We start from the raw sequence: 12309 nt of genomic DNA, 5'->3' as shown, positions 1-12309 counted from the left end.
AACCCAGGTCCGGTTTGACCCCACCAGCCTAACACCTGGTGCTGTTTTCTCGCCTACAACATAATTAAGTGCTTTTTTTGTGTGTGCCAGCCAGTGACTCAAATATTTGACGCGCTTCACAACTGAATAGACCTCCCTGAGGGAGGAAGAGCTATGAAGGACTCAGAACTCTTGATAAGTGGAGACTCACATCAACATAGCATAAAACTGTCTTCATAGAATCAGTTCACTTTCGAAAACTCAAGCTACTGAAATAAAATTTAATTACAGAAACAAGACAGGGAGTTCCAATGAACTGCCCAAAGTAACATATAACACAACTAGTAGGAAGCAGATCCAGGAGCATAACTCCCATTACAACATCCTAGAACAGTGGCTGCCAACCTTTCCGACCTCGTGGGCCACCAGCAGTCCGTGCACCACCGGCTGGCTACCACTGTCCTAGAGGCCTGAGAGACTTTCACTATCACCGGCCTAGTGGCTTTTGCAAACTAGAAACATAGGCCCAAAGGAAAGTTTATAGACTCAGATCTCCTGTTATAGATTAGAAGGAGCTCTGTACTTGGACCCAGGTTGTTTTAAAAAATCTGTGTGACCTTTAGTGAGTCATTTAACCTTTGAAAACCCTAGTCATCATGTGACTGCATCTTTAATTCACCATGTGCTGCCTCTGCTGCCGATCACTGCTGGCACCCTAACTGAGCCCTCATCCGTTGGCCCATACTTTGCTTGTCTCCCTTTATCCCTTTCCTCTTCAATCGTCAAAAGGGAACTGTCATCACTTCCCCCAAATCTACATTTCTTCTCTTCCTCACCTTTCTTTAACAACCATCAGCCCCAATTTACTCTGTAAACTAAGAAGCAAGCAGGAAACTTTTCTGCAAACTTTTAACCCTTATTCTACAGGGGTTGCTTTTTTGGCACAAACTCTCATCCTCTGCTTGCTGTTTTGCTTGCTGGCCCATGAATGATGCTGGTGAAGAAACAGGCTTAGAGGAGTCAAGTCATTTGCTGAGTGTTGTACACGTACTCAGGGAAGAGTTGAGACTCATAAAAGTTCTTTCCAATTCTATTTCTTGTTCAATTCTAGTTGTTCAGCCAAGTTCACGTTCTTAACTACACTACACTATACAGTAATACCTTCCAGAAGGCTTCCTCTTAAAAGCAACAAGGTTGCAGAAACTAGTTCTTTCTGTTGGAATAGGTTTTCTTCCAAAATACCTTAAAGTTCTTCACAGCAGTGGCTCTTTCTGCTATCTTTGTTTTAGGAATAAGGAAACATGCAGAACTCAAAAAGCTCTAAATCTCACAGGAGCTCAGAGAACTGATTGGTTGGCATTGAGTTGTGAAAGGGTTTAAGCAAACTTTGTCCTAAGGGTATTTCCTCAGGAATCTGATGTCCTCTTGAGAACAGAATTTTAAATTAATTACTCCTCTCAATGTAGGTAGGTCAAATACTATTTCAAACCTGGGTTAAAAACATCGAACAGATCAATACACTGACCTCTTTGCTCCAGGTAGCTGTTTGCTGCACTTGGGATTGCACAATCCAGGAACATCAGGACAGTGACTCTGTGAAGATGCTGATGTGACGTAGGTTAGAGATAAGGAGATGGACAGTGCTACATGGAAGAGGGAATGTTGGCTATTTCAACAGAATTTCACAATGCACTGGTTAATGATCCAAAAGAAGAAATAATTTTATGACTTAAAGGATGTTGGCCCTGATACCATGTGGGAGTGTTTTAACAGAGTGTTAATTGAAGTTACAAATAATTTAAAAACATAAGTTATCTCTGATTCAAGGGTACTTTTAATTAATAAAAAAGAAAGGAAAATGCTTTGTTTATAATTTCAACTCCCATTGAATATTCTTGGAAGCTGATGTAACTTTCATTGAAAATTCTGTCAATTTTTTTTTTTTTAATCAGGGAAAGTTTGTATTAGAAATAAGTACAGATTTGGATTTATATCTATGTGGAATAAGGGGGTATAGTAATTTGTAACCCATGAAAGAGTTGGTAGGACAGTAATTTAAAAGGTGGCAATTTATACTTGTTAGCCAGTTTCATTGAGAAATAATTGACATACATCCTGTATCAAGTTTAAGGCATACAGCATGATGGTTTGATTTGTATATACTGTGAAATGATTACCATAGTAGGTTCCACTACCATCCATCTTTTCACATAAATACAATAAAAATTTAAAAAAGGGGGGAAAACTTTTCTCCTTGTGACAAGATTTTTTTGTACTCTTTTAACAACTTAAATTTTATACAACAATGTTAGTTATAGCCATCATGTTGTACATTACATCCTTAGTATTTATTTAGTTTGTGCTTTTTGACTGCCTTCTTTATTTTCTTAATTGGTTTTAGAGAGAGTAAAGAAGTGAGAGAGAAAAATCGATGTGAGAGAAATATCAATGATATTGCCTCTCCACACACCCTGAGTGGGGATCAAACCTGCCACCTTTTGGTGTATAGGATTGAACTCCAAGCAACTGAGCCATAACGGCCAGGGCTTGACTACCTTCTTCTATTTGACTTTTCCTTGGCAGCTTTTTATTTTTATTTATTTTTTTTAAAATATATTTTATTGATTTTTCACAGAGAGGAAGAGAGAGGGATAGAGAGTTAGAAACATCGATGAAAGAGAATCATCGATCAGCTGCCTCTTGCACACCCTCCACCGGGGATGTGCCCGCAACCAAGGTACATGCCCTTGCCCGGAATCGAACCCGGGACCTTTCAGTCCGCAGGCCGACGCTCTATCCACTGAGCCAAACCGGTCCCGGCTCCTTGGCAGCTTTTTAATAGCTAATGTGAATATTTTATGAGCTATAGGTTTGAATTCATAAAATATTTGTTTTTTTATTTGATTTTCTTCCTTTATTGAATTTATTGGGGTGAAAGTATTATAGTTAACAAAATTATACAGGTTTCAGGTGCCCAATTCCACAAAATATCATCTGTACACTGAATTGTGTGTCCACCAATATATGCGTTTTTTTCTTAAAAAGACATAATAGCAAAGAATTAGATAAATACCCATAAATTGTTAAAATTTAATGTGTTTTCAATAAGAGGAATTACTGTGCCATAATTTAAAAAATAATTTCCTTGGAGTTCCAAAATGGTGGAGTAAGTGGGAGCTATACTGACACTCTCCAGGACCAAAATGGAATTACAACAAAAATATAGAAAAACCTTCCTGAATGATCAACTGAAGCCTAGCTGGAGAGAATTCTGATAACCAAGTTTAGAAAATAAAAACCACATAGAGACTTCTAGGAAGTGCAGAAGTGCAAGAGGGCTGGCCGGGCAGCAGCTGAAGGTCCGGAGGGATATCCCAGCTGTGGGGGTTTCCTACTGAGAACTCTGGGGTCTAAACCTCAAGCTGGCTTCCCAGCACAGAGCACTAGAACTGAGAAAATTGGCTACATAACATCTGGTTGCAAAAAACAGCAGGGTTTCTGTCTGCCAGAGAGAGACAGCTAGAAATGCAGGCACCTTCTTAAAGGGCCAATGCATAAAATTTCATGTACAACCACTCACATTGGGCTCTGGCAGAGGGAGGGCACAGTGGACTAGAGCTGTGTGAGGAAAATCCAAGTTTGGAGGCTCAAGGGTTGGAGCTCAAAAGGCAGCTGCCCCTGGTTTCCTGTGTGGGTCATTCCCATGTACTGCAGAGGATATCATTCTTAGGCAGACCATTACCATCCAGGCTGGGGGCGGGGGAGGGGAGAAGGAGGGGGAGAGAAGCAGTTGCCCCACCCTGTGCAAAATCTCTCACCCCATCTTGCTGTGGTCTATACACTAAGGCCATTTAAGTCTGAGAATATGCAGATTACAGTCAGAGGCAGATTTCTGGAGGGTTTGAGTTTTTACCTGATCGCCTTCTGGGCCCAGACCTAGGAAAAGCAGATCTTGGTGCACATCTTGGTCTTTTCCAAAGGCACTCAGCCCTGGCAGAAGGAGCCACAAGCTGTGGATTGCTGATAGCTCCAAAAGGCACTCACGGCTAATCACAAACAAAATATGAAGTTGTCCTGCCTCAGAGAATGGGAATCACCTAATATATAAATTCAAACACAGCAGGAAGCCAAAATGGCAAGACAAAAAAATAAGCCCCAAATGAAAAAAAAAAAAAATTAGAATTTTAGAAGAACTAAATGAAATGGACATAAGAAATTTATCAAAAATAGAATTCAGAATAATGATTGCAATTATTAGCATGAGAAAATATATAGAAACTTTGAAAAATGACCAGTCAGAAATGAAGAATACATGGCACTAACAAAGAACACATTGGAAGAAATACACAGCAAGTTAGGGGAATCCGAGGATCAGATCAATGAATTATTATAGAAGACAGGGTAGAAAAACATCACTCAATCAAAGAATCAAAATGGAAAAAAAAATTTTTTTTAAACAGGAGGAGAGAACTTAAGGGAGCTGTGGGACAACATGAACAAACAATATTCACATCAAGGAGTACCAGAAGTTGAAGAAAGTGAGCAAGGGACAGAGAATCTATTTGAAGAAATATGGCAGAAAATTTCCCTAACCCAGTGAAGAAAAAAGTCACACAAGTTCAGGAGGCAGAGAGTCCCATGCATGAAAAACCCAAACAGGTCCATGCCCAGACATATCATAATTAAAATGCCAAAAATTAAAGACAAAGAGAATTGTAAAGGCAGAAAGAGAAACACAATTTATTATTACTTACAAAGGAGCTCCCATAAGGCTATCTGCTAATTTCTCATCAAAAACTCTACAAGCTAGAAGAGGATGGCATGAACTATTCAAGGTAATAAATAGCACGAATCTGAAATTGCATTAGGAAGAATCAGAAAACTTAACTAGGCCCATAATAACTGAAATTAAAGTAACAATAAAGAAGCTCCCAGCAAACAAAAAGTTCTGGTCTCGATGGCTCTCCAGGGGGGTTTTATAAAATACTCAAAGAAGAATTAAGACCTATTCTCCTCAAATTATTCCAACAGTTCCCTTGGAGATAACTAACTACTTTTCTCTTGCTGTTTTTAAGATTCTCTTTTTGTCTTTAATCTTTTGCATTTTAAGCATGATGTGTCTTGGTGTATGTCTCTTTGGGTTCATCTTGTTTGAAACTCTCTATGCTTCCTAGACTTTTATGTCTATTTCTTTCACCAGGTAAGGGAAGCTTCCTGTCATTATTTTTTCAAGTAGGTATTTAATTTATTGCTTCCTCTCTTCTCCCAGCACCCCATTATGTGAATGTTGGTGCACTTGAGATTGTCCCTGGGGCTCCTTAAATAATCTTCATTTTTTTAAAAATTCTTTTTTCTTTTTGCTTCCTCATATTCCAAATCACTGATTTGGTTCTTGGCACCCTCTACTCCACTGTTGATTCCATGTAAATTATTTTTCACTTCAATTAGTATCTTTCATTTCTGACCGATCCTTTTTTATGTTGCTGATGTTTTCACTAAATTCTTTGAAGTTCTCATTAAATTCCTCGAGCATCCCTATAAACATTGTTTTGAACTCTGTATCTAGTAGTTTACTTGCTTCCATTTTATTTAGTTCTTTTTCTGGAGATTTCGTATGTCCTTTCATTTGTGACATGTTTCTTTGTCTCTCATTTTGGATGCTTCCATGGATTTGTTTCTGTGTGTTAGGTGGAGATGCTATATGTCTCCTTATATTGGTAGAGTAGCCTTATGTAGTAGGTGTCCTATAGGGCCCAGTGGCTCAGCCTCCTCAATCACCTGAATTGGGCACTGCAGATGCACCCTGTGTGCACTGTGCTGTTGTAGTTGAGATTTGATTGCTATTGGCATCACTGGGAGGAATTGACCTCCAGACTAATTGGCTATGCAGACCAACTGCAACTACAGCAGAAGAGCTGCTGTGCAGGAAATGCCCCCTATGGAGCAGGATTTGCTTCAGTTGTGTTTTGATGCTCACTGAGTTTTCCCCTTGAGTGTGTTGCTCATGGTAGGGTTATAATCTGGCATGGAGTGAAGCTGACCACTGGGTGCACTGATTCTGGGGCCTCCAGGGAGGTGCAAAGTCAGCAGTTGCCTGTGCCATGCCTAGAACTACCCAGCATGAGCTGCAGAGTCATCTGAAGTTTGTCTTGGAAGTGCCCAGGAGAGGCCAAGCTGTGAACCAAGGCAGGCTGCTGCTAGTGCCAGGCCTAGGACACTTAACAAGAGGTATGAGTCATGCTGATGCCAGCTGATGCTTGTTTGAGAGATTTTAAGAAAGTCTTAAGCCTAAGCCAGGACTGGGCATTCATATGAAAAACACAGTTAAAATAGCTTGGGTAGAGCTGCAAATTGGGTGGGCCAGAGTTTCAGGGAGTCACCAGGGTGGGACAAACACTATGGGCTGTGTTGATTAAGACTCAGATATGGCCACTGCCTGTTGGTTCTGTGGCCGGGAGGTCACAGCAAAGGAACAATAACCTCTGCCAGCACTTTTGTCTGGGATAAAGCTGCCCTCAGTCCTTGTTCTGATGACAGTTTAGTTCCTCCCCATATGTCCCTGTATTCTTCCACACTGCTGCCCCAGTGAACAGCACACATTTTGATGAATGCATAAGTGAGCAGTCACAGTACCTGTAAAGCTCACATTTGTGTTGCACTATCCTGCCATGGAGAAGTGGTTTCTCTATTTGCCCTATTTTGGTCCACTACTTTGAACAGATTAGCAGTAAATGTCAGGTTGGCAGAATATTTCCATATTTTCCTTACTCTTTCTAAGTGTCTTATTCATTTAGACCCTTCCAAGATGTATTATTTACTTAGATCTAAGGTATTTCTTAAAATTAGCATGGTATTTAAATAATGTAAGAAATGAATCTTGGGTAGATTAGATATTATGGGAAGCAAATCCATTAAGATGAATGAAGTGCAATTGCTTATACCATTAAACTAACTTGACATTTTACAATAATATATTTGCTATATTCATAGGTGCTTTAGAATCAGAGTAATATATATTCTGTAATATATATAATTTGGGTGGTGTGTGCATTACAGGAAATAAATATAACTATCATACTGGAACTAAATAGCTATCAAGATTGGCTTCAAATACAGCATTCTGGCAGCTCAACCAACTCTTACCAATCTGTACCTCATTGACACTGAAGGCAGGTCTAATTCTCAATGCTGGTACTTCCTGTCTATCTATCCTGCTGAAGAGAACCAAGAATACCCATTTATGTCTCAAGATCTGACCCTTCCTAAACTCTGAGACTGGCCTCATCCAAGAATGTTCTGTAATTCACAACATTTGAAAATTTTTCCTAACATCCAAGGCTAAGTATACATATTGATTTATAATACAATTGAATGAAATATTAGTATTATTTTTACTTAGATTTCTGCCTTTGAATCATAGATTCCAGAGTTCTGCAGCACCATGAATTTATTGGAAATAAATTCTCCTTATTTTTTAACATTTTTAAAATTTCATTTTCTTTAGCATTTGTGTGTAAGAATGTATTAAAACTAGAGGCCCAGTGCACAAATTCATGCACAGGTGGAATCCAGCCAGCCAGTCCCAATGGGGGCCAATCGGGGCCAGGCTAGGCCAGCTAGGGGGAGGGGCTATGGGAGGTTGAGGGGGGGTGATCAGGGGCTCCGATCCTGCTGTTTTGCCATCGCACTACACATCATAGTGACCGGTCATTCCGGTCATTCCAGTCATTCCATCATTCTGGTCGCTTGGCTTTTATATATATAAATTTTTAACAACAACAAGAATATATTCTTCCTGGGCTTTCTGCTAAGAGTAAACTGATGAAATTTCACTGCTAAGTCCAGTAGTAATTGCTAAAAAATTTTGACTTTGGTGTCCCTAGAAGTTTTACTGGAGGAAGTTTTACTTCTGGAGGACACTAAAGTCAAAATTTACTACCTAGCCTTTGACCAAAGTCAGAATTTACTACCTAGCCTTCTCAAGCTCTTCCAAAAAATTAAAGAAGAGAGAATTTTTCCTAATTCATTTTATGAGGCCAACATTACCCTGATACCAAAACCAGGCAAGAACAATACACACAAACACACACACACACACACACACACACACACACACACACGGACAAACCTTACAGGCTTATATTCCTGATGAGCATAGATTTTTTTAATCTTAAATAAATCAAATAAAATAATACTTTAAAAAGATAACACATAGTTATCTGGAGGACACCATTTGAAATCAGAAGACACCTTACAGAAAACAGTGTTTGAGTGATATCAGAATCATAGCAGAGTGAGACAACCTCTTGGTCTTGCCCCTAAAAGTTCCAAGTCAGACAAAGAATTCCCTGCTCAACACAGTCTGAAAGATCTGTGCATTGAGACATCTGAGAAGGGCATGTGAGAATAGTCAGGAGAGATAGGATGGAGAAAGATGGCAGCTGCAGGCACAATCAATAGCAGTGGAAGTGTCAGATCACAGCCCTCACTGGGTCCTCCAAAAAGAGCCAGAGGGGCAGAAGCAAGCTTGCAGCCTGAGTGGCCTCAACACATTGCTGCTAAACCCAGTAAAAAACAAAGCCACAGGCCTAAAACCCTGCCTCTCTCTCTCACCGACCCCCCTCCCCTCCCATCCCTCACAGAGGAACCCAGCAGAGGCAGCTGGGATACTTCAGATGCCTCTGGTTATAAGGAGGCAGCCCTAGGAACCACATTACCTCCCGCCTCCCACCACACGGGTGGTGCCTTGAGACCAAAGTGACCTGGTCATAGATGGGAAAGCCCATTTATGAAAATATGGGGCATTTTCTATAGCCCAGGTGACAAGATCCCACTAAGATCCCAGGAGTCCCATATAAGAGAAAACAAAAACTTGCGCAATAGCACCACCTAATGGAAAGAAAAAAAGACTTCTACTTGCTGAATTGTTAGAACATAAATAAGAGGAACAACAAATTGATTCTTTCTCTCTCTCTCTCTCTCTCTCTCTCTCTCTCTCTCTCTCTCTCTCTCTCTCTCTCTCTCTCTCTCTCTCTCTCTCTCTCTCTCTTTCTCTCTCTCCCTACTCCTCTCTCCAGCTAAATTTTAAAAAAATAAGAAGAAAGGCTGGAAAAACCACAAACGTACAACTTAAACATCTATTGAACAACTACTAGGTCAAAGAAAAAATAAAAGAGGATTTCAAAAGATACATAGAGATACATGAAAATGATAATACGACATATCAAAATTTGGGGAATGCAGCAAAAGTAGTACAAAGAGAAGTTTATACCATTACAAAATGAATGAAGAAACAAAAATCTCAAATAAATAATCTAACATTTCATCTTAAAGAACTAGAAAAAGAAGAACAAATGAAACACCAAGGCAATAGAAGAAAGGATATAATAAAAATTAGAACAGAACTAAACAAAACATACAATAAAAAGACAACAAAAATTATTAATTAAACAAAGAGTTGTTCTTTGAAAGTTAAATAAAGTTGACAGTGCGTTGGCTAGACTCAATAAGGAAAAAAAGAGATAAGACTCAAGTAAATAAAATCACACATAAAAAGAAGTTACAGCAAACACCAGAAAGGTACAAGGACTACAATAATATTACGAAGAGCTATATACCACAAAATTCTATAACCTAGAAAAAAATGAACAAATTCTTAGAAATATATAACCTTAGACTGAACCATGAGGAACTGGAAAACCTAAATAGATTGATCAACAATAAAGAAATTGAAACAGTAATCAAAAAGCTCTCCTACCCACCCCCCTCCCCCCAAAAAAAGTCCAAGACCAAATGGCTTCACTGGTGAATTGTACTAAACATTCAAAGAAAATTTACTACCTAGCCTTCTCAAGCTCTTCCAAAAAATTAAAGAAGAGAGAATTTTTCCTTATTCATTTTATGAGGCCAACATTACCCTGATACCAAAACTAGGCAAGAACAACACACACACACACACACACACACACACACACACACACGGAAAAACCTTACAGGCTTATATTCCTGATGAGCATAGATTTTTAAAAAATCTTAAACAAAATACTAGCAAATAAAATAAAATAATACTTTAAAAAGATAATACATAATTATCTAGTTGGGTTCATTCCAGAGACACAAAGATAGTTCAACATGTGCAAATCTATCTATGTGATAAACCACATTGACAGGGGGGAAAAGTAAAAATCATCTGATCATATCAACAGATGCAAATAAAGCATTTGACAAGATACAATATCCATTTATGATTAAAACACTCAACAACAAGTATGCAAGGGAAGTGTCTGAGCACAATAAAGGAAATATATGAGAAACTAATCATATTCAATAGTGAAAAGCCTAAAGCTTTTCCTCTAAGTTCAGGAACAAGACCAGGATGCCTACTCTCTCCACTGTTATTCAACATAGTATTGAAAGTCCTAGCCAGAGCAACCAGGCAAGAGAAAGAAATAAAAAGCATCTAAATTGTAAATAAAGAAGAAAACTGTCACTATTTGTAGATTGCATGATTTTATATGTGGAAAACCCCAAAGACTCCACCAAAAGACTATTCAAAATAATTTAAAAAAATTACAGTAAAATTGCAGGTTATAAAATCAGTGTACAAAAATGCTGCAGTCTTTTCACAGCAAGGGTTCAGAAATATGGAGAAGGGGCTGCAACATAAATAGATAGAGACTAGACAAGAAATATAAATTTGGAAGGCATTGGGGGAAGCCAGGTGGAAACCCTTCTCTAGTGTAATGGGCTCCCTGAATGTCTGGACCCATGGCTTTTTATTCACACATTTTTCCCTTTAGCAAAGCAAACACACACATCAAAGATAAAATTTGGTAAACAGTAAGGTACTATCAGGTTAGAGGAATTGCCTACAGATGTTTGGCCAGTAGCAGGGTAATATAATGCTGATATTCAGCTCTGCTGAATATCAAAGCCCATCAGCCTTTTGAGGACTTTTTACATCTATTATGACCTGCTGGACAGCCTCCAGCACAAAAATCCATTGTATTTCTATATACTAACAGTAAAATATCAGAAAAAGAAATAAAGAAAACAATCCCATTTATAGTTGCAACAAAAAAGAAAAATACTCTTAATAAACTTAACAAAGGAAGTAAAGAACTTACAGTATATACTGAAAACTGTAAGACATTGTTGAAAGAAACTGAAGTACGTACAAAGAAATGGAAAGATATTCTATGTTCATAGACTGGAAAAATCAGCATAGTTAAGATTACCATATTACCTAAAGCAATATACAGATTCAATGCATTTCTCATCAAAATCCCAAAGACATTTTCTAAAGAGATAGAACAAAAATTTATAAAATTTATATGGAACTACAGAGAAATCCTGAATAACCAAAGCAATCCTGATAAGAAAAAACAAAGCTGGAGATAGGACCCTCTCTGACTTCAAATTATCCTAAAGAGCTACAATAATCAAAACAATATGGTATGGGGGATTTAAAGATGGCAGCAAAGTAGGTGGAAGTTACAACATTCACTTCTTCATAGGACCAAACTGGAATTGCAACTAAATTAAACACCAATCAGCTGAAATCGGTTTGGCTCAGTGGATAGAGCATCGGCCTGAGGACTAAAGGGTCCCGGGTTCGATTCCAGTCTTGGGTTGCGGGCACATCCCCAGTAGGGGGTGTGCAGGAGGCAGCTGATTGGTGTTTCTCTCCCATTGATTGGTGCTTCTAACTATCACTCTCTCTTCCTCTCAGTAAAAAATCAATAAAATATATTTAAAAATAAATTAAACAACAATCATATTGAATAATCAACAGAAGACTAGCAAAAAAAAAAATGAGTCTTTTAAACAGGATTTACAGAAAAAGATACATTGCAACTGGTAGGAAGGGTGGAGACATGAAAAGGGCTAGTCCCAGTACCATGGGCAGTGGATGAGGTTCCAGAAGTATATCTCAGCTGTGGAGGAGGGTCCTTTTGAGAAGCATGAGATCTAAACCCCAAGTCAGGCTCCCCAGCCCAGAGTACCAGAGACAGGAAGAGGCACCCACCTAACATCTGGCTGTGAAAATTAGTGGGATTTCTGTAGGCCAGGGGAAGACAATGGGAGGCACAGACATCATTTTGAAGGGCCAACACACAAAATCTTGTTCACAGCCACTCTTCCTGGGCTCTGGCAGAGAAAGGGTGGAGTAAACTAGAGTCACAGTCTGGGGTTTGTGGCTCTGGGGAGAGACCTGAGAGGACTGCCACCAGATTCACTATGCTGAGACGTTTTCTCATACCACAGTTGACATCTTTCTTGGGTGGAGTACGCATCGTCATCAGCCTGGGCTAAAGCAATTGCTCTGCC

This window comes from Pipistrellus kuhlii, unplaced genomic scaffold (assembly GCF_014108245.1).
Source record: "Pipistrellus kuhlii isolate mPipKuh1 unplaced genomic scaffold, mPipKuh1.p scaffold_m20_p_3, whole genome shotgun sequence".
NCBI lineage: Eukaryota > Metazoa > Chordata > Mammalia > Chiroptera > Vespertilionidae > Pipistrellus > Pipistrellus kuhlii.
Note: the sequence above shows the minus strand (reverse complement) of the source record.